The sequence below is a fragment of the Musca autumnalis genome, unplaced genomic scaffold (assembly GCF_047663935.1).
Source record: "Musca autumnalis isolate F117 unplaced genomic scaffold, ASM4766393v1 scaffold_4, whole genome shotgun sequence".
In the NCBI taxonomy this organism is placed as follows: domain Eukaryota; kingdom Metazoa; phylum Arthropoda; class Insecta; order Diptera; family Muscidae; genus Musca; species Musca autumnalis.
The window spans coordinates 58,206,897-58,229,882 of record NW_027411977.1 but is presented as its reverse complement, the minus strand read 5'-3'; the positions used below and the strand labels follow the sequence as shown (position 1 = coordinate 58,229,882).

General features: G+C 36.4%; 1 protein-coding gene across 1 annotated transcript in view; it reads left to right on the top strand.

The window, feature by feature from the left end:
• LOC141404210 (neurotrimin-like) overlaps window positions 1–22,986 on the top strand; it is a 416,440-nt gene that overhangs the window by 263,464 nt on the left and 129,990 nt on the right. The window lies entirely within an intron of this gene.

Below are 22,986 nucleotides of genomic sequence, written 5' to 3'. Positions count from 1 at the left end.
TCACCTGGGGAACTGCCTTTAACACCCGTTGCCGCGCGTTCACCCATAAGAACGTTAAAAACTTGGGTTTGGGCGTCGGGTTAGTAACCCTCCCCTAGAAAAAACAGCCTACTATGAAAAAACGAAAGAAAAGAAAAACAAACCCCTCTTAATTTGACGAAACCCGCAAACGTTTTAAGGACCATGATCTGCGAATCTGCACCTGGAATGTTCGCACTCTTTATAGAGAAGGTGCAGTCTTCGCATTGGCAGACGTACTTGAAAATTACAAGGCCGATATTACTGCCATACAGGAAATACGATGGATTGGGAAAGGCGTCACAACAACACCTAAAGGTGCATGAGTTTGGGTGCGGATTCGTAGTTAGTCGGAGGCTAAAACATCTGGTATCAAGCTTCACCCCAGTGAATGAAAGACTTGCTGCAAATCGAATAAAAGCTAAATTCTTCAACATCAGCTTTATTTGCGCTCATGCTCCCACTGAAGAAAAGGACGAACAGACCAAAGATATATTTAACGAGCGCTTAGAAGAGACATATGACCGTTGCCCTGCCCATGACATTAAAATCATTCTAGGCGATTTTAATGCCAAAATTGGAAACGAGAATATCTTTGGCCCAACAGTCGGGAAATTAAGTCTCCACAGTGAAACATCCGACAAAGGTATGAGGCTGATAGACTTTGCAGCTGCGAAAAACATGGTAGTTAGCCGTACCAGATTTAATCATCTCGATATTCATAAGGACACCTGGCTGTCTCCAGATCAGAAAACAAGAAATCAAATTGATCATGTTGTGATAGATGGAAGACATTCATCGAGCGTGTTGGATGTACGATCGTTCCGAGGTGCAAACATTGATTCGGACCACTACCTTGTTGCAGCAAAGGTACGCACCCGGTTAAACGTAGCAAACAAAGTACGAACAGACACAACACGAATGTTAGACATCGGTAAGCTGCAATCACAACAGATAGCCACAGCATATTCCACTCAACTAGCCCAATTGCTTAATCAAAGCACTTCTCATCCCGATAACATATCAGCGAAATGGCAAAGCATGGTCCACTCCATGCAAACAGCCGCAAAATCCATACTTGGATACCAGAGACCGCCTTTTCCGCAGAAAAAAGAGAGAGATGGAAAAGCGGGAGTGTGAAAAATAGAGATGTACAGAAACCAGAATGAAGTCCGAAAATTCTACCAACGAGTCAAGCATCAAACTGATGGCTTTGGTACAGGCACATCCTCCTGTAGAGACCAGCAAGGTAATTTGATAATCTTTATCAGTTAGTGTACTCAGTATATGGAAAGAAAATTTTTCAAAACTGTTGGTATCCAGCAGCGAAGACGACGAAGATACCACAGACCCAATCCTAGAAGATGGTATTGAATGTATACCGCCCAGCCAAGGTGAGGTAAAGACAGCAATAAATCGGCTGAAGAATAATAAGGCAGCAGGAGCCGAGCTGTTCAGAACCGGAGGCGACACGCTGATAAGGTGTATTCATCAGCTAGTTAGCACCATCTGGCAGGAAGAACGAGTACCCGACGATTGGAACCTGAGTATCCTGTGCCCCGTCCACAAGAAGGGAGGTAAGACTGTGCTCTAACTATAGGGGCATAAGTCTACTCCCTATTGCCTACAAGATCGTGTCAGGGATATTGTGCGAACGACTAAAGCCTATGGTCAACGAGATAATTGGACCATACCAATGCGGCTTTAGACCTGACAAGTCCACCATTGACCAGATATTTACCCTGCCGCAAATCCTGGAGAAGACCCAAGAGATGCAGATCGACACCTACCACCTTTTTGCCGATTATAAAGCAGCCTTCGACAGCCCGCTGCGTTCAAAGGTATTCCAAGCCATGTCTGAATTTGGTATCCACGCAAAGCTCATCCGGCTTTGTAAAATGCCTTTAACGGACAGGAGGTCCTCAGTTAAAATAGGAAAGAACCTCTCCAAAGAGTTTTGTACCAAAAGAGGTTTCAGACAAGGAGACATCCTTTCGTGTGATCTCTTCAACATCCTGCTGGAAAAGGTTATACGAGAGGTAAACGTCAAAAGAAGTGGCACAATCTACACAAATAGTCACATGTTACTTGCTTATGCTGATGATATAGACATCATGGGCCGATCAGTAAAAGAAGTAACTGATACCTTTATAAAGGTCGAAGGATAATCTGCTAAACTGGGTCTGGCGGTAAACTGTGAGAAGACCAAGTTGATGGTGTCGAAGGGCAACATTGGGCTCGGACCGACTGTGGAAGTTGGTTCCTATAATATTGAGGTAGTAAAAGACTTCGTCTACCTCGGCACCTCCGTAAACACAACAAACGACATCAGTTGTGAAATAAAAAGAAGAATTGTATTGGCCAACAGATGCCACTTTGGTTTAAGTAAGCAGTTTAAAAACAAAACCACATCTCGTCAAACAAAAATAACGCTCTACCAAACACTACCAAACACTACTACCCGTGTTGATGTATGGCTCCGAAGCCTGGGTACTTGCGCAAGCTGACATGGCAGTGCTGGGTGTGTTTGAGAGAAAAATTCTTCGAAAGATCTACGGACCAATCTGCGTTGACGGTGAATATCGACGTCGCATGAACCACGAGCTGTATCTCCTATACAACGACATCAATATTGTTAAATATTGTTAAACGTATCGAGATGCAGCGATTGCGTTGGCTAGGCCATATCATAAGAATGAGCGATGATGAACCCGCTAAAAAGGCGTATAAATACGGACCGCTTGGCGGTGCACTCTGAATTGGCAGGCCATGAAATAGATGGCGCAAACAAGTGGATGGAGAGATGAAAAGGCGCGGTATTCCAGAGTGCGAGGCAACAAATAGAGAGGAGTGGAGATCTTTTCTTAGTTCGGCCTATGGAACAAATGTTCTGTAATGGGCCAGCTAAGTAAGTAAGTTAGTACAACATGTTTTTTAGTCCCATTTCCATAGGACTTGCCGTTTTCAACCAAAATCGTTAAAACTTAAAAATTCCCTAAAATTGTGAACTTTGACCGCGATTTATTTAGAAAGCCCTCCGGCAATTTTTTAATTTTTTTTGATTTTTCACATCTATGAATATTGCAGTTTCAGAATCCGCAAAAATTTCGCAGGTGTAACCTCCTTCCATTGAAATTTGGTTAAGGCGCACCGTGTGTTGTGCAGACGTTGATGAACTACGAACGAAAAAATGAGTGCTCGGGTTTAGTTTCTGTATCGGAGAAAAAATTTGGTTTATTTTTGTTATGCGTGTTGATGCATGGTAGTGTTTGAAGATCATTCATAGTGAACCGTTGTATACATATTTGTTTATTTTTATGAAGTTAATGAAAGTAATATAGATTTTCTTCGTCGAACTTCAACACTAGTTCGTAGAAAGTCATGTGTTTTATATACACATATGTAAATATTGCCAAAATTAAGTTTTAATATTAACTTTTACATGTGAGTACATATACTTTATATATTAATAAGAATTGGTTTACATTTTTCTCAGATCCTGTTGATGAATTTGTTGTTAAGTTTGGTAGGTTTGGTACACCCTCCACCACAAATTTCAGCCATTTCGGTGAATTAATGTGGCCACAACCTTCAAAATACCGAAAATCGGAAGGTACCGTTCTATGGGGCTATATGATAGCGTGGACCTATACCTACAGCTTCCTGGGTTAAAGTTCTATACCCCCAACGAAGACTAAATACCAAATTTCAGCCATCTCGGTGTAATAATGAGGCCAAAACCTTCAAAATACCGAAAATCGGGAGATATCGTCCTATGGGGGCTATATCAAAACGGGGACCTATATGAACATTTTATGGAAGAAATATTTCTTAGCCTCTGGGAACACAAAATACTAAGTTACAACCGATTCTGTTGTCAAATGGGACTAATACATTCAAAATATATTAAAACTAGTAAGAAAATATCAGTCAGCTGAGCCGACAGAGATATACCCTCAGCCTGTGCAAATTGAAACACTTTTTTCACAAAAAACTTATGTATTTAGGGGGTTTCAAAATGTTGGTCGTATGAACCGACAAAAATGTTGATTAGGATTAAAGTTCAAAAATTTTGCGGAAAAGGTACTTAAAGGAAAGGACCGACATAGACCATGGGGGTGCCATAGGGAGTTTTTACACCGTACGGGCTGTTTTCTCAAGAAGTATGGACTTGCCCCTGAAACAACTTTTACCATCGTGACTGAGGCAGCGAATGTAAGTTCCTTCAACAAAAATCAAAGTAATTCAATAGCAGGACTTAAAGTGAACTTATCCACAATCTTGTGTGGGAGGTACGGGATGGAGTGGACAAATGTAGTCCATATTCGAACCTGATCTATATCTGGTAGTCATTATGAGAATGTGTAAAGTATGGACCTAATCGGTCACTCCCATCAAGAGTTATCGTGCGCACAATGTTTCCGAATATTTTTGAACTTTTGTGGGGTAGGTACCTGAAGGAGTGGACCGATATGGCTTATCTACGAACTTAAACTAAGTTTGGAAACAATATTACGAAGGCCAAGTTTTGGCCGGAATCGGCATTCCCGTTCGAGAATTATCTTGGCTTCCACCCATAAACATGGTGTCATAGGGTTTTTTTTTCCAACTTTCAGGCTATTTTTTCAGGAAGTATGGACTTGCCCCTGAGGAAACTTGTACCTTCGTATAGGGGACAGTGAATACAAGATGTTAAAACAAAAACCATGGCGATTCGAGAGCAGGTCCTAAACGGAACTTTTCCGAAATTTTGTGTGGGAGGTACTCGAAGGAGTTTACCGATTGAGTCCATATTGGAACCTCATCTAAGTCTGGTAGAAATTTCATAATGTGCAAAGTATGGACCGAATCGGTTACTCCCTTCAAGAGTTATCGTACGCACAAATTTTCCGAACATTTTCGACCTTTAGTGGGGGAGGTAACGGAAGGAGTGGACCGATATAATCCATCTTTGAACTTGAACTAAGTTTCGACAAAATATTACGAAAGCCAAATTTTGGACCGAATCGGCAGATCCGTTCGAGAGTTATCTTGCGCTTCAACCACTATACACGGTATCATAGGGTTTTTTGTAACTTTCAGGCTATTTTCTCAGGAAATATGGACTTGCCCCTGAGGAAACTTGTACCTTCGTATAGGGGGCAGTGAATACAAGATGTTAAAACAAAAACCATGGCGATTCGAGAGCAGGTCCTAAACGGAACTTTTCCGAAATTTTGTGTGGGAGGTACTCGAAGGAGTTTATCGATTGAGTCCATATTGGAACCTCATCTAAGTTTGGCAGAAATTACACGATGTGCACAGTATGCACCAAATCGGTTATTACCTACAAGAGTTATCGTGCGCACAAGTTTTGCGAAAATTTTTGAACATTTGTGGGGGAGGTACCTGAAGGAGTGGACCTATATGGCCCATCTTCGAACTTAAATCTAATCTGGACAAAATATTTCGATACCCAAAATTTGAACCGAATCGATTGATCCGTTCGAGAGTTATCGTGCGCACCAGCCAGCCAGACAGACAGACAGACGGACGGACATTGCTAGATCTACTCAAAATTGTTTGAAACGGATATCGTACAAACATACTTGGGGTCTAAAACCATTATTTCGATGAGGCACATTTTTGGTCGTATCAAAGTGTAAATACGCTCTTTAGCCTAAAGGCTGAGGGTATAATGACGCGTACTTTATATGGGGCGTTGTATGGGGGCTACACCAAAACGTGGACCTATATAAACCAACTTTGGTAGGAATGTTTTTTTTTGGCCTCTGGAGACACAAAATTCGGTGGTAAAATGGGACAAATATCTTAAAAATTCCTTAAAACGACGACGCGTCACCCGTCATTTTGTATGGGGAGCGTGGACTTACATAGCCCGCTTTCAATACCAAAAGTCCTACGTACAAATAATAGATTTTCCCAAAATTTCATCCACCTACGTCAATCCGTTCGGACGCTAGAGTGATTTCCACAGTCGGACACACGGACGGACATGGCTATATCGATGTAGAATTGCACGCTGATCAAGAATTTATATAGTTTGTGGGGTCTACAATGATTATTTCTAGTAGTTACAAACGGAGTGACAAACTTAATATACCCCCATCCTATGGTGGAGGGTAAAAAACCTTTAATATTCCCTGTAGGAAGCATGGGACATGTGTCGACATGTCACCACTTTGTCTACTATTATGGTGACAAAGTCAACACTTTGTCAACAGGTTGTCAACAATTGATACTTTTACATTAATAAGAAGAAGCATTGTTTATAGTGAAAACTGATAGCCCAACGAAGCATCTTATTTTTTCTTCATTTTGTTAATTGTTTGGCATAAAATAATGTGTTTTTGTGAAAAATTAATAAAATATATAATTTTAATAACAACAAGTATCAGCAAAGGAAATTAGGAAAGGAAAATAACAGACAAGTGAAAAAATAGACAATTCTATATCAAAATGCAGGTTCTGAGGCGGCTGACAACATTTGTGGTGAAACTTCGACTATTAGACATTTTATGGAATCTTTAGAGAAGATTGTGGAGCCTGACAAATATATTGTGCCGTCTCGCAGGAAATGATGAACGCAACTTACATCTGATATTTGGACACGGCATAATAATGAGTTAGAATGTTGAAGGGTTATTTGGCAAAAATTGATTGCGAGATTTTTGCAATGTTTATACGGCTGTAATGTAAGAAAATTTAAGGACGGTTTGTTTATTTATGCTTATTTATACATGTTTATTCTTTTCAATTCTTAGATGTCATATCAATATTCAGCGAATCGCCTAATAAAAAGCGAAGTGCAGCAGAAGAAGAAATATTTTAAGCAGATAAATCACACCAATTCTTATGGCCAAGAACCACCAATTCTTAGGCGATGATATTACTGACAATGAAAACGATTTTTTATTATTGGTTAGTCAGCCTTGAAAACATTGGCTTTATTTACTAATTTTGTGCTTATGTGGAATCTTGGACTTAGCCCTTTATAAAGATAAAAAGATTGTAATACGCAATTTGTACTTTTTAGTATTTTCATAATTATATGTTATTCTTTAATAAAATATACTACTTAAACAAAAGTATAAGTTCATCATCTTATTAAACACACGATATAGCTTTTTAATCTATAAAAAGCTCCAAAATAGGCCAAAAAAAAACTTAATAGTGAACAATTTGGTACCAATGTCTCCATATGACCCTTTATGTACTATTGACTCACTACCTCCAATGTCTCTATTGACTCACTACTTCCAATGTCAACACATGGTTCCTCAGGAACTACTGACTTACTATTGACATACTAGTTCCATTGTCAGTACTGACTTTCGAATGACACGTTCATACAAAATGTCTATAGGAAATTACATTAGTTGTCTACAGTTTGTCAATAGTACTGTTGACAATGTCAGTAGTAAGTCAGTATAGATTCACTATTGACATTTCCTACAGGGCCCTGTAGGATGTGTGGGGTCATGTGTTGACATGTCGCCACTTTGTCTACTAATATGGTGACAAAGTCAACACTTTGTCACCAGGTTGTCAACTATTGATACCTTTATCTTAATAAGAAGAAGCATTGTGTATATTGACAGATGATAGCCCAACGAAGCATCTTTTTTTAATTTTCTTAACTGTTTGGCGTAAAAAAGTTTTTGCGGTTGGTGAAAAAAATGTTTTTGTAAAAATCAATAAAATATCGTGAAAACTTAAAGCATATAATTTCAGTAACAAGTATGAGCAAAAGAAAATATAAAAGACATGTGAAAAATAAACAATTCTATTAGTCCGGTCAAAATAGACATGCGTATAAGGGGGAAATAGCAAAAATTCCCACAAAGCTGAATTTTGGTGGAGAGCTAGGGTTGGTCATTAGAAGCAACGTCCTAAAAGTCCCCATCGATCCCATGTGTGCAAAACAAGTTATTCGGGGTCAAAGGTCATTTTTGGAGGCATTATTCAGTTTTTTTAGTTTTTCTCAAAAACGGTAATACTTAGCAAAAACCCGCTAAAGTAAAAGTTGTAGATTCAATAATTGTCTACAAGATTGGTCTTTATGATTCTTAAAAAAGACTTACCATTTTCGAGATATCTCGATCTAAAGGTCAAATAAAAAATTAGCCGCGTAAGTACATTATGAGGCGAACCGGTTAAAGTAAAGACACTATGTGTTAGATACTTCCGTAAGCTTTCAAACGATATCCAGTTTGCAGTAATCGGTTCAGTAGAACCGGGTCTAACCCGGTTTTTAAATTTGGCCCTTTGGGTCTAATAGCCGGCTAACCGGATCCGCAACCGTTAAAAATTATACATTTCCGTAATCAGCGCAACAAACCCTACCGTCTGACAAAACCTGAAAAAAATCGGAGAGTTTTCGTTGGGGTCGTTCCAGTTGGGCTTACAATTATACATGTGGGTTAAATGGGCTATTTTTGCATAAAATGACTCTAACATTGAATAACTCTACTAAACACACTCCGATTTTGTTGGAATTTTTTTTAAAAGATAGCTATAATTTCGCTCTTCAAGAAAATATATATTTTTGGGGGGACTGACCCGATTACTTCGCTTATTTTAGCCGGTTCGTCTGAATATGTGCACATTTCCCTTATAAGTGCATAAAAATCATGTGTTTTTTAGAACAGCTATATCTCAAGAATGGTTCCTTCTAAGAAAAAATGTATAAGGGTCAAACTTGTAGATAATTTTTCTGTCTACAATATTTACTGTAGTCACGTTCTGATTCGATCAACCGTTTTCAAAAAATAAATCCGAAAACCTAAAAACCCTTAAATTTTGACCTTTGACCCCGAATAACTTGTTTTGCACACATGGGATCGATTGGGACTTTTAGGACGTTGCTTCTAATGGCAAACCCTAGCTCTCCACCAAAATTCAGCTTTGTGGGAATTTTTGCTATTTCAATGTCTATTTTGACCGGACTATATAGCAAAGTACGAATTCTGAGGCAACTAACAACATTTGTGGTGAAAATTTCGTCAATTAGACATTATGTGGAACCTTTAGAGAAGATTGTGGAGCCTGATGTATATATTGTTCGTCTCGCTGGAAATGCTAAATGCAACTAAACATAATAATGACTTACAATGTTGAAGAATTATTTGGCAAAAATCTATTGTGAGTTTTTTCCAATGTTATACAGCTGAAATAGGCAAGCAAATTTAAGGACATATTTTTCATTTATGTTTATTTATACATGTTTATTCTTTTCAATTCCTAGATGTTATATCAACATTCAGCGAATAGCCTGATAAAACGCCAAGTGCAACAGAAGAAGAACTATTTTAAGCAGACAAGTCATTGGTGCGACTTGGCCAAGAAAATAAAACAAAAACGTTTTTTATTATTTATATGTTAAAATGTTTAAGTAGCCTTGAAAACATTGTCTTTATTTACTAATTTTTACTTATGTGGAATCTTTGGCTTAGTCATTTAAAAAGATAAAAATACTGTAATACGCAATTTGTAAATTTTTAGCATTTTCAATATTATTTGTTTTATTCTTTAATGAAATATAGTATTTAAACTAATGTGTAGCTTCATCTTCTTATTAAACGTACTATATAGCTGTTTTATCTACGAAAATAAGCTAAAAAATTTAGTATTGAAAATCTGGTACTATTGACTCACTACCTCCAATGTCTATACTGACTCACTACCTCCACTGTCTATACTGACTCACTACCTCCAATGTCTATACTGACTTACTACCCCCAATGTCTATACTGACTTACTACCTCCAATGTCTATACTGACTCACTACCTCCAATGTCAACACATGGTTCCTCAGGAACTACTGACTTACTATTGACATACTAGTTCCATTGTCAGTACTGACTTTCGAATGACACGTTCTTACAAAATGTCTATAGGAAATTACATTAGTTGTCTACAGTTTGTCAGTAGTACTGTTGACAATGTCAGTAGTAAGTCAGTATAGATTCACTATTGACATTTCCTACAGGGTAGTTCATGAAGGGTCATGTGGAGACATTGGTACCAGAGTTTCACTACTAGATTTTTTGGTCTATTTGAACTTTTTCGTACATTTTATAGATAGATGCAAAATAGTACATTTAGATTAACAAATACCACTGGATTTCAAATGTCAGTTCAGTAGGGTATACATCAAATAAAGTCCACTAGATTTATTACGATTGTGTGCAATAAAATTGTTATTAGAAATTCAGTGGATTTCGGAAATCTAAACGTACAACAAGATAATGAACTTAGTGCAAACACAACAGTTTTGTTTATGTTGTATATTTTATTAAAAAAGTAGAAGTAATGATTGTTGACAACATGTTCGCAAAGTTACCATAATAGTAGACAAAGTGGTGACATGTCGACACATGACCCCATGCTTCCTACAGGGGTTTTAACCTTCTTTATAAGGACTTATTTGTCGTATTCGCAATGGAATTGGAATATTTCGCACTGTGCGACGGTACAATTTTCATCAGTGGCAAGTCCATACTTTCTGAAAATAGCTCTTCAAGTACCTCCCCGATTGTCGGTATTTTGAGGATTTTAACTAAAATTTTTGGCCGAAATACCTTTAATTTTACATTTAGATATGTTAACCAACATTTTTAACGTGGATATATCAGCAAAAATATCTAAAATCGTCATTTCCATTACAAAAAAATCAAAAAAAAATTTGATACTACATCAATGATTTTTGGTACATAGATGAAGAAAAAAATCGTCATTCCAAATCTGTTTTCGTTACCAACTTTGATCGTTGCGCGCAAAAGATATGACCGTTTTAATTATGCTAATTAGAAAAAATTCTAAAAAAATCGCGGCTTAATATAGTAAGCAGTTATACTCTATTATCGTTAACTGAATTCGCACCCTTTGCGATGATGCAAAAACAATTCGAAAAGCTTCAATGGATTCGCGAAAAATAAAATTTGTTAAATAATTTCACGTATTTACAAACATATTTTTGAAACAATAGCGCTTATACTTACAAAAAATATATATAAAACAAGTGAGAAAAGGCTATAGTCGGTACGGGGCCGACTATGTGATACCCTACACCACTAACTCTGTGAATAATCTTTTCACACGAAAACATTTCTTTTATGGAGATACCAAAGTTTTCCCCTATCTGGCTTTTATACCAAATGACTTAAGGCGAACTGAACCAAAATAATTAATATTAAATTTTATATCTGACATCACCAACATCAATAGGCTTCTATCTCTGTGATCGTGATGATCCGATCAAAATTCCGACCTGTAGTGTGAAAAAAAAAGTGGAAAAAAGGGATGCATTAACGACTATTGCGATATCTCTATTATTTGACTACCTACGCCAACCTACTTTGCATAATTTCAAAGATGGGATTTTCTACTTTCTTAGTCAGGCTGGTGTGATATCTGTCATTATTATTAAAATAGCAAAAATGAGAAGTTGGGTTTTATTAGCGACTATTGCGATATCTTCGATGTTAGGCCACCTACGACAATCTACGTTACATTGTTGTAAAGGTGATATTTTATACTTTCATTGCCAAGTTTTGCTTTTTGTAGACCCCTTATAGACGCTGAGATATTTGCTTTGGAATAAAATGTTGACTTTTTCTCCAAATAAAGTTTTTGCTCATTCCGAACCCTAAATATTATCAGACCATCATCAAAATCAATAGGCTTCTTGCTCTGTGAGACCCTCATTAGCTCTCGAAATTTCGTGACGATCCGATCAAAATTGCGCCCAGTAGCGTGATCTCCAAAAAAATGGGAAATGGGATGTATTATCGAATATTGCAATATCTCCGTTATTTGATCACCTACGCCGACCTAGTTTGCATCATTGTAAAGATCGGATCTTCTACTTTCATACTAAGGCTTTGCTTTTGGAAAGTATCCAACCAAAGCTGTGATATTCGTCATTATAACTTAAATCGCAAAAATGAAAATTTCGGTTTTATTTGCGACTATTGTGATATCTTCGTTGTTTGATCACCCACGAGAACCAACTTTACATCGTTAGAAAGGTGATATTTTCTGCTTTCATTGTCAGGTTTTGCTTTTGGTATACCCCTCATAGAAACTGAGATATTAGATTTCGAAAAAAACGTTGTCTTTTTATCCAAATAAGTTTTTTGCCCATTCCGACCCCTAAATATTATTCGACCCTCTCCAAAATCAATAGGCTGCTTCCTCTTCGAGATCCCCATTAACTCTCAAAATTTCGTGACGATCCGATCAAAATTGCGACCTGTAGCGTGATTTCCCAAAAAATGGAAAAATGGGATGAATTACCGACTATTGTGATATCTCCGCTATTTGGTCACCTACACCGACCTAGTTTGCATCATTGTAAAGGTGGAATCTTCTACTTTCATAGTCAGGCTTTGCTTTTGGAAAGTCCCAGCCAAAGCTGTGATATTCGTCATTATAACTAAAATCACAAGCATGAAGATTTGGGGTTTATTTGCGACTATTGTGATATCTTCGTTGTTTGATCACCTACAAGAACCTACTTTACATCATTAGAAAGGTGATATTTACTACTTTCATTGTCAGGTTTTGCTTTTGGTATACCCCATATAGAAGCTGAGATATTCGCTTTGAAAAAAAACGTTGTCTTTTTATCCACATACGTTTTTGCCCTTTCCGACCCCTAAATATTATCCGACCATCACCAAAATCAATAGGCTTCTTCCCCTCCGGGACCCCCATCAACACCCAAAATTTCGTGACGATCCGATCAAAATTGCGACCTGTAGCGTGATTACAAGGTTTAGATGGACAGACGGACGGACGGACTGACGGACGGACACACATAGCCAGATCGACTCAGCTCGTCGAGACATTCATTTTGATATATATAAGTATGGGTCTACGACCATTATTTCGATGCGTTACAAACTTTTTGGCCAAAACCAACTTATAATACCCTCCCCACATAGTGGTGTAGGGAATAAAAATTATAGCAGCATCAGACATTGTGAAGTTTGGAGCTATAGTATTCGTGTTATTTGCAAAAATACAAAGAAAATATGACGAAAAAATAAAAATCATGTTATTCTAATTTTATTATACCCTATACCACAATGTGGAAAAGGGTATTATAAGTTTGTTTTGGTAAAAATTCATGTAACACCGCGAAATATTCATCGGAGACCCCTAATGTGGTATACCAATCTTCATATCTCGACGAGATAAAGCGATTTTGAGATGTGTGTCCGTCCGTCCGTCAGTCCGTCCGTCCGTCCGTCCGTCCGTCTGTCCATTATAAATTGTAAACACGCTCCAGGCCGCAATTATGGACCGATCTTCACGAAATTTTGAATGGAGGTCGGGTTCAGATCAGAATAGATCCCTATTCTTATTGGTGATGATCGTGAAATATTTAGAGGGTGAAATGGACCAAAAACATATTATTTATCCAATTTTCTAGCGGCTCTGTAGGTCTCAATAATAGTCCGATCAACGCGTAATTTTAAATAAGGTAAGAGTATATCACAAAGGAGAAGCTTGCGATTTGAGATGGCGATCGGATAATATTTAGAGGGTTAAATGGACCAAAACGTTTGTGTGAAAATTGTGAAAATTTTTAATATACAGCTTATATCTTAATTCCTGGAAGTGGCATTCCGGACAAGTGAGATATACTTTAAAGTGGAACGCTTGACCTTTCAATTGATGCCAATTATGTTGGTGTGCATGATCAGATAACAGAGTTACAGCCTAATATATTCCATTATTTGTTTGTAGTTTAATAATAAACTCGCTAGAAGTCACAATTATACATCAATAGTCACGAAATTTTGCACCGGGTAAGAGTGTAGGTCGAAAAAGATGCCTACAATTTTGAATGATGATCTGATATTCTTTAGCGGGTGAAACGGACCATTACTTTTGTATGAAAAATATAAAAATTTTATTTTTGGTCGATATTTTAATTCCTTGAGGACATATATATTTCGCAAAGTAGCCTACATATGGAAAAAACTACTGACCTTTCCTCTGATGTAAATTGCAATAAAGTGTTTGCTAGATAACAGGCATACTGCCTGATATATAATGGGTTCTGTGTAGAGAACCACATTTTTATCCCATGCTACATATTGTCTCTCCAAAAGTTTATTTAACACCACGAAATATTCGTCCTAGACCCCTTATTTGGTATGCCAAAATTCATATCTCGACGAGATAAAGCAATTTAGCGATGTGTGTCCGTCCACTAAAAATTGTAAACAAGCTTAAGACCGCAATTATGGACCGATTGCAACGAATTTTTTAAGGAGGTTGGGTTCGGGTCACTATGGAAATGATTAGTTTTTGGTGATGATCGTGAAATGTTCAGGGGATGAAATGGACCAAAAACAAAATTTTAATCTTTTTTTATTTTTGCCTTATTAAGGCGAAGGCCATTTATAGTGATATTTAATTAATTCTCTTTCGAGTTGAGCTGTTAGGCCTTTTAGAGATACATTGAAAAATTAGGAGTCTACCGAAGTCCCACGCATCCAACCATTACACTACGTTTCACGGGTGGTAAATCCGATCTTCAGGTGTATTAGGATGTTGTTTTTGTGGCAGACGAAGGCAAAGCTTGGTAACTGGTATATATATCGAACTTCATTAGATAAATGTATATGCGAAATTATGTCAGTTAATTGAAACTCCAAACTTTTCCTATAGTCCTGCTTTGGTAATCCCATTTTTCAATGTTCACAAATACTATGGTAAGTTTTATTCCTACATCATTAGTAATTGCTCTTCTATATCAGAAGATTTTATTTTTTGATCATCAATTATTGTCTACTAAAGTTTTGACAAGTTGATGGTGGCTTAGAACGCTAAGACGCCGGCAACCTTGACACTCAGTTGTCGGAGACCCGGCGTCTTAGCGTTCTAAGCCACCATCAACTTGTCAAAACTTTAGTAGACAATAATTGATGATCAAAAAATAAAATCTTCTGATATAGAAGAGCAATTACTAATGATGTAGGAATAAAACTTACCATAGTATTTGTGAACATTGAAAAATGGGATTACCAAAGCAGGACTATAGGAAAAGTTTGGAGTTTCAATTAACTGACATAATTTCGCATATACATTTATCTAATGAAGTTCGATATATATACCAGTTACCAAGCTTTGCCTTCGTCTGCCACAAAAACAACATCCTAATACACCTGAAGATCGGATTTACCACCCGTGAAACGTAGTGTAATGGTTGGATGCGTGGGACTTCGGTAGACTCCTAATTTTTCAATGTATCTCTAAAAGGCCTAACAGCTCAACTCGAAAGAGAATTAATTAAATATCACTATAAATGGCCTTCGCCTTAATAAGGCAAAAATAAAAAATAATTTCAGCATGAGCCAGGCTGGGATTCGAACCTGGGTCTCCGACAACTGAGTGTCAAGGTTGCCGGCGTCTTAGCGTTCTAAGCCACCATCAAATTGTCAAAACTTTAGTAGACAATAATTGATGATCAAAAAATAAAATCTTCTGATATAGAAGAGCAATTACTAATGATGTAGGAATAAAACTTACCATAGTATTTGTGAACATTGAAAAATGGGATTACCAAAGCAGGACTATAGGAAAAGTTTGGAGTTTCAATTAACTGACATAATTTCGCATATACATTTATCTAATGAAGTTCGATATATATACCAGTTACCAAGCTTTGCCTTCGTCTGCCACAAAAACAACATCCTAATACACCTGAAGATCGGATTTACCACCCGTGAAACGTAGTGTAATGGTTGGATGCGTGGGACTTCGGTAGACTCCTAATTTTTCAATGTATCTAACAGCTAACAGCTCAACAGCTCAACTCGAAAGAGAATTAATTAAAAAAAAAAAAAAAAAAAAAAAAATAATTTAATCAATTTTGTAGCGGCTTTGTAGGACAAAAATAATAACCCGCAAAATTTTAAACAAAGTTTGAGTTTATGATGAAGAAGAAGCGTACAAACCAACGTGAAGATCAGATAATACTTAGCGGGTTAAATGGACTGAAACTTTTGTGTGAAACGGAAGTAGCACTACATAAGTGGGTTTCATTATATTTTAGTTTGTGTGAACTAAATTTTCCTTTCCTGCTACAAAAATGTCTTTGTCATGCTAGATAATTTTTTGGTTTTGGTCATAAGTAAATATTATACATTACATATCTGATATTTGATAATTAAATTTTCACAATCTTTGAAAAAAAGTTCCGTGGAGAGCGATTGTCCAGGGATAGTGGTATAGGGTATACCATGGTCGGCTCCGTCCGACTATAGACTTTTCTTACTTGTTTTTTTTTATGGTTTTATAGGAAAGGTTGAAGAAAAAACTTTTGAGTTCTTCGTATTTTTTCGTCAAAATTTCGCCCAATAGTGAAGATATTCCATTGCAAAAAATTTTTCGCTTATAGTTTTCCTATTGGCGAATATTTTTAGAACATTATATTAAATCACAAGGAATTCCAATTGTGGCATAACATTAAAATAATGTTATATTGAATATTACAACATTTGAAACGCATATAAACCGCGTAATAGTGAAAATGACATGATGCGCATCCGATTTTCCAACACAGCGAATCAATCCCTTTTATTTGGTGTACAGTTTGTGAAATTCCATTTGGCGACCACGATGTAGCATCAGTTGTATGTTAGGGTGCAAAAAACAGTAAAATGCCCATAATTTCCACGAAGTACATTTGCATTTTATGCTCATCCGATTTCAATGATCACCATTAAAAAATACATCATCCTATGTCATTTCAATGCGATCCATCAAGAACCGTGGATGTAGCATCGCACTCAGTTTTTAGAAGAAATCTTTTATATCTCCGGATTCGCGAACGTTTTTCAAAATATGTTTTCGCACATTTTAAATATGCGTTTCTCTCTATTTATCTAAGTAGGAATAACACATCTAAAACGCGTCTAAATACGCGATATTTTCAAAAAAATTTTTGCAGATTTTCGAAATTTGAGGGGTATCATATCAGCCGATCTAGTGGATGGATTCAGACGCGCAAAGGCTTGTTAGATTCAGAACGTAAAAAAACTAAATTCACGAGGGTTTCCACTGAAATTTAAAAAAAAAATTACGCTCAAAAATTTCGACTTTAAGCTGAGATTGTTGTGAACCTTTGAAGGCTTCACGCCCGAGTTATACATCAAAAAATGCGTAATCGCGAGTACTACAATCTCATAATCAGTTTTTAAACGAGTACAGTTGCGCGTCCCGATTAGAGCAAAAATTCAAAAAACCCAATTTTTCAGTCTTCAAAATGTCAGCATCCGTTTGAGATTGATGCATTGGTTATATTAAAAAATCATACATTAGAGACTTCATCTCTGAAGTGTATTCTTTAACTTCTTCTTTGAACATTATACTCTACATTGTATTCTAAAGCCACTAATTTAAAATTGGCTTAAAAAACTCGTTTCCTTCAACGATTTTTTCCTATTTTTTTATATTAAAACGAACACAGCTTCTGCTCAAATTACTATTTTAAGAAACCCATCGGTGAATCGGGCTAAAACAGTTTATTTTACCGAAATGCGTTCAAAAGTTATGGTATAGTACAACTGTTCGCGAGTTACAGTACCCCATACCTCAGTTTCAACATAAGTTAATTTTCTACAAAAAGGTCGATATATGTTTTGCTATAGCCCCCATTTAACGGTACCTCCCGATTTTTGGTGCTTTGAGGATTTAAGACACAATTTTTAACCAAACTAGCCGTAAAGTGGTAAAACATTTTCTCCACCAAAAGTATTCAACATAGGTCCATGTGTTGGTATATCTCCCATATAACGCAACCTCCCGATTTTTGGAAATTTGGTAATATTATCTACATTTTTGGACGAAACTACCAGTAATTTGACACTTGAGGTTCCCACTGGTCACAAAGCATACAAAACCCTCAACATATGTATGCCTATAGTTTGCTATAGCCCCTATATAACGTTACCTTCCGATTTTCGGCATTTTGAGGTCTTTATAATATATCTATATATATAATATAATATATATATCTATAATTGGATATTTGGTCACAGTGGTCACAAAATATCTTAACTACAAATTTTCAGCATAGTTCCATGTTTTGGTATAGTCTCCATATAGCGGTACCCCCGGTTTTAGGTGTTTTGAGGATTTTAGCTACATTTCGTTGATGGAACTACCTGTTAGTTGATACATAATGTTCCGGGTGGTCACAAAATTTACCACAAACGCATACGCCGCGATTAAAGACCTTTGTTGGTACATTTGCTGACCTAATTTAGGCGTTTGGGGTATCTGTGGTTATACAATATCTTCACCAAGTTCTAAATATATAATGTATAAAAGATATAAAAAGATGTTTTTGTAGTTGTTTTTTTTTTGACACTACAACTACAACAACAACTACAAAAGTTCTTCATATAAATTAAATTATTTGGCCATTATTGTTATTTAAAGTAGAAGCCTCAACATGTTATGTTACATAAGGCAACTTTTGCTTCCCAGCAAAATTTATTTGAAGTTGTTCTATGTGAAGTAGTGATTGAATAGCTTTTTTAGAAGCAGTCCACGCAGAGTCATGAAAAATACATTCCGTTCTTCACATTTTGACAATGTCCGATTTGAATCCATTTCATAAAATTTTCACATTTTAGCAATGTTTACATTTATAATAACTTTTTGCAAATAAAATTCTTAAAAACACAAGATACAAATTATTTTATGGTATTTTAATTACTCAGCAAAATGTTTGTGTCCAAAAAGATAATCATGGGTGCAAGAAATATCAGACTGCATCTTTGTTTTTAGCCAAAAAAGTAGGTGAATCATGAGTGCAAGTGGCTATGTCTTTTTACGTGAAAGAAGTCATGATTTTTACAAGGACATGGTGCAGCTAGAATGCAATCAATTTTAGACGACACTATACAAGAAGCATTTTAAGATGTTTTTGGGCATTTTTGAGTAATAAAAGCTAACTTTCTAGAATAAAAATAAGTGTGTCTGCGTACTCGATAATTTGTAATAAATATTACAAATTATTACTGAATGTTGTTTTTTACACAAATGTTCAGTAAAAGAGAATGAATTGAGAAACTTGTTTTGAAATTTTTATTACTGAGAACTTATAATTTTTACTGAAGGAATTTTGTTCAGTAACATTTTGTAGCTTTAGGCAGTTGTCAAAAGTTTAAAATATTCAAATATCATAGTCGTAAATATTAATCAAATTGAAAATGTTTACTGAATGTTGTCTTTTTACTTTTTTAATTTTTTTCTTTGAAAGAGTATAAAAAGCTTTACTCTCTAAAAAGAAGTTGCTGAGTAATATTTACTGAGAAAGTACAAGGACAAACCTAATATTTGATTTTGTACTAAGTCGCTTTTTATAATGATTTATTTGATATATTCCATTGTTTTATATTCATTATATTATATTTCGATCGAACTATTATCAAACAAAAATGATCTACAAAAACACGAGTTTGGTAGTAATTTGAACGAATTTTAATTCGAATCGTCCTAGAGAAACAGGCCATAAATATAAATTAAAAGTTACCACAACTCTTTTAAATAACTTTTCCAAATGGCCCTGAGGTCTCAAATCAGTGAAAAATCCTCGCTTAATAGATGTTACCATCTCCCATATCCTCAAATGCTTGCTTGCGAATCAATTTTTAAATGAATTGAAAAATCAATTCAAAATAAATTCCATGGAATGTATATTTATTCACTGCAAAGAACTAATGCAAAATATGTGCTTAAGAAGCAAATTAGACAGTATCCTCACTGCACCATGCCCTTGTAAAAATCATGACTTCTTTCACGTAAAAAGATGTAGTCCGAAATCACTTGCACTCATGATTCAACTACTTCTTTGGCTACAAACATTTTGCTGGGTTTGTTTTCTTTGTTTTTTTTTTTCTCATTTTCAGCACTTTTTGTTATTTACCATAACTTTTCACCAGATGACATTTGAAATAACTTTCAATAAACAAGCCGCACTAAATTGCGTAGCATTTCAATTACATAAGTACCTGAGTTTCTTTTGTCCCAATACTGCAATAAAACATTTTATAACGACTTCGCTTATGTTTCCTTTTATTTCAATCCCACTTCAAACCCACCACAGAAAAAAGTCGAAGCAAAAAGCCCCAAATCAAAGGAAAAGGCAAAACAAAAAATCGACCTTTTGTACCAATTCTACATAAATAAACTGGCAGCAGCAGTCTTTCGAGTGTCGTAAAAAGGCAGCAGTGTTAGAAAAGCGAAAAATGAAAGGTTTTCCCACAGTCAACCCGAAATGCCCCCAAAAGACTTCGACAAATTCAAGCACTTGTTTTCTGTTGTTGTTACTTATTGCAGCTTTCTTTCCTATCACACCGATTTTTTTTTTTTTTGTTTTCAAATAATAACAACAAAAGTATTTCAAAAGTCCCATTTCGCATGTTCAAATCGACGAAAAAGGTTTCACATTTCAGGCATTGGCACTCAGTGTTTGTGGACACCAAATTGAAAGTGTAAGTGTGGCTTCGTGTTTTCGGTTTATCTTTCTTAGTTATCATTCTGACTCCCCGAGTGGTAGGTTAGTTTCAGTTTAGTGTTGTGTAATGCTGTTTTTACACGGTCTGTATTTTACATATTCATGCATAGCAACTTTCACTTTTTTCGCCCATATGTAATTCCTTCTGCACGGCAAAATATTATTTTTCATTTGTTTTCTGTTGTTTTCTTTATTTATATCGCGTACAAACAAAACAGCTGTTTACCATTGGTTGTACAGACGAGAATAGAGCGCGTTCTATTCGAAAAATAAACATATGTATGCACATAACACTTTCATGCATTGAAATTTCTGTATGGTTCACACCATGTGTACAAAATTCAGATTTGTAAAAAGTGACAGTCGTTATGTAAAAAACATACCGTGTAGAAACCCCATAAACGTTTGTCTTAAATCTAGAACAATTTTCTGCTTTTATCAGCAATGCTTTGTCACTCAATGCGACAGCGAGCGAGCACACGCATTCTTTTGTTATACATATGTATTGTTTTTTTCGGTTACCTCTTTACTTTTAGCGCTGTACCAAGTATATACATATGTAGATGCTGCTGACGCCTTCAAATAGTTCACACACACTGACGATGAAGTGAAATGACAAAGAACTGAACTGAATGTGAATAAATGCATTTATTGTGTCAAATACAATAGGTCCTTGTGATCTTTTTGTTCGGACGAATGGCAGGATGTTGCTGCATAATAGAATAGACAACAAAATCAAAGTTAAATAGTTTGTTGTACGTTGTCGACTTAATTTCGGGACAACAAAGTAGTTTGTTTTAATTATGTCTCCAGATCCATGTAGAAACTTAGTGGCTGGAGTACTGCTTGATGCTGTAAGTCCAGGACTTATACCGAAACAATTTTTAAAAATTTCTTTAATGGTCATGGTTTTTGACAATTGAGGTTCCAAAACGTGGTGGAGAAGTTTTGTGACAACTGCGAATCTCAAATCGTCGGTGTCATGCTTAAGTGTTCCATACGCTATTTGCCCGTTTTGAGATAATCGCATTTTAATGTTTTTCGTTACAACTGCGTGGAGTTGACTAAAGAAAATATTTACAATTTAGAATTATTAATAATAGTATATGAAACACTTTTGCCAAAATATAGAGGAAAATGTATTAGAAAATACAATTTATAGAGAATTTTAAAAAAAAAAAGAATTTTTTTCGATTTGTTCCATATCCACACTTATGACTTACTTACTTATTTAGCTGGCCCATTTCAGAACATTTTTTCCATAGGCCGAACTAAGAAAATATCTCTATTTCTCTCTATTTGTTGCTTCGCACTCTGGAATACCGCGCCTTTTCATCTCTTCACCCACTTGTTTGCGCCATCTATTCATTGGCCTGCCAATTTTGCGGGCACCGCCAAGCGGTCCGTACTTATACGGCTTTTTCACGGGTTCATCTTCGGTCATTCTTATGATATGGCCTAGCCAACGCAATCGCTGCATCCCGATACGTTTAACTATATTGATGTCGTTGTATAGCAGATACAGCTCGTGGTTCATGCGACGTCGATATTCACCGTCAACGCAGATTGGTCCGTAGATCTTTCGAAGAATTTTTCTCCCAAACACACCAAGCACTGACATGTCTGCTTGCGCAAGTAACGAGGCTTCGGAGCCATACATCAGCACGGGTAGTATCAGTGTTTTGTAGAGCGTTATATTTGTTTGACGAGATGTGGCTTTGTTCTTAAACTGCTTACTTAAACCAAAGAAGCATCTGTTGGCCAACACAATTCTTCTTTTTATTTTACAACGGATGTCGTTTGTTGTGTTTACGGAGGTAGATGAAGTCTTTTACTAACTCAAAATTATAGGAACCAACTTCCACAGTTGGCCCGAGCTCAATGGACGCATTGCTCGTCGACACCATTAACTTCGCCTTCTCATAAAGGTATCAGTTACTTCTTTTACTGATCGTCCCATGATGTCTATATCATCAGCATAAGCATGTGGCTATTGGTGCAGATTGTGCCATTTCTTTTGAGGTTTGCCTCTCGTATAACCTTTTCCAGCAGGATGTTGAAGAGATCACACGAAAGGCTGTCTGCTTGTCTGAAACATCTTTTGGTACAAAAATCTTCGGAGAGGTTCTTTCCTATTTTAACTGAGGGCTTCGTGTCAGTTAAAGTCATTTTACAAAGCCGGATGAGCTTTGCGGGGATACCAAATTCAGACATAGCTTGGAATACCTTTGAACGCAGCGAGCTGTCGAAGGCTGCTTTATAATCGGCAAAAAGGTTGTAGGTGTCGATCTGCATCTCTTGGGTCTTCTCCAGGATTTGCCGCAAGGTAAATATTTTGTCAATGGTGGACTTGCCAGGTCCAAAGCCGCATTGGTATGGCCCAATTATCTCGTTGACCATAGGCTTTAGTCGTTCGCACA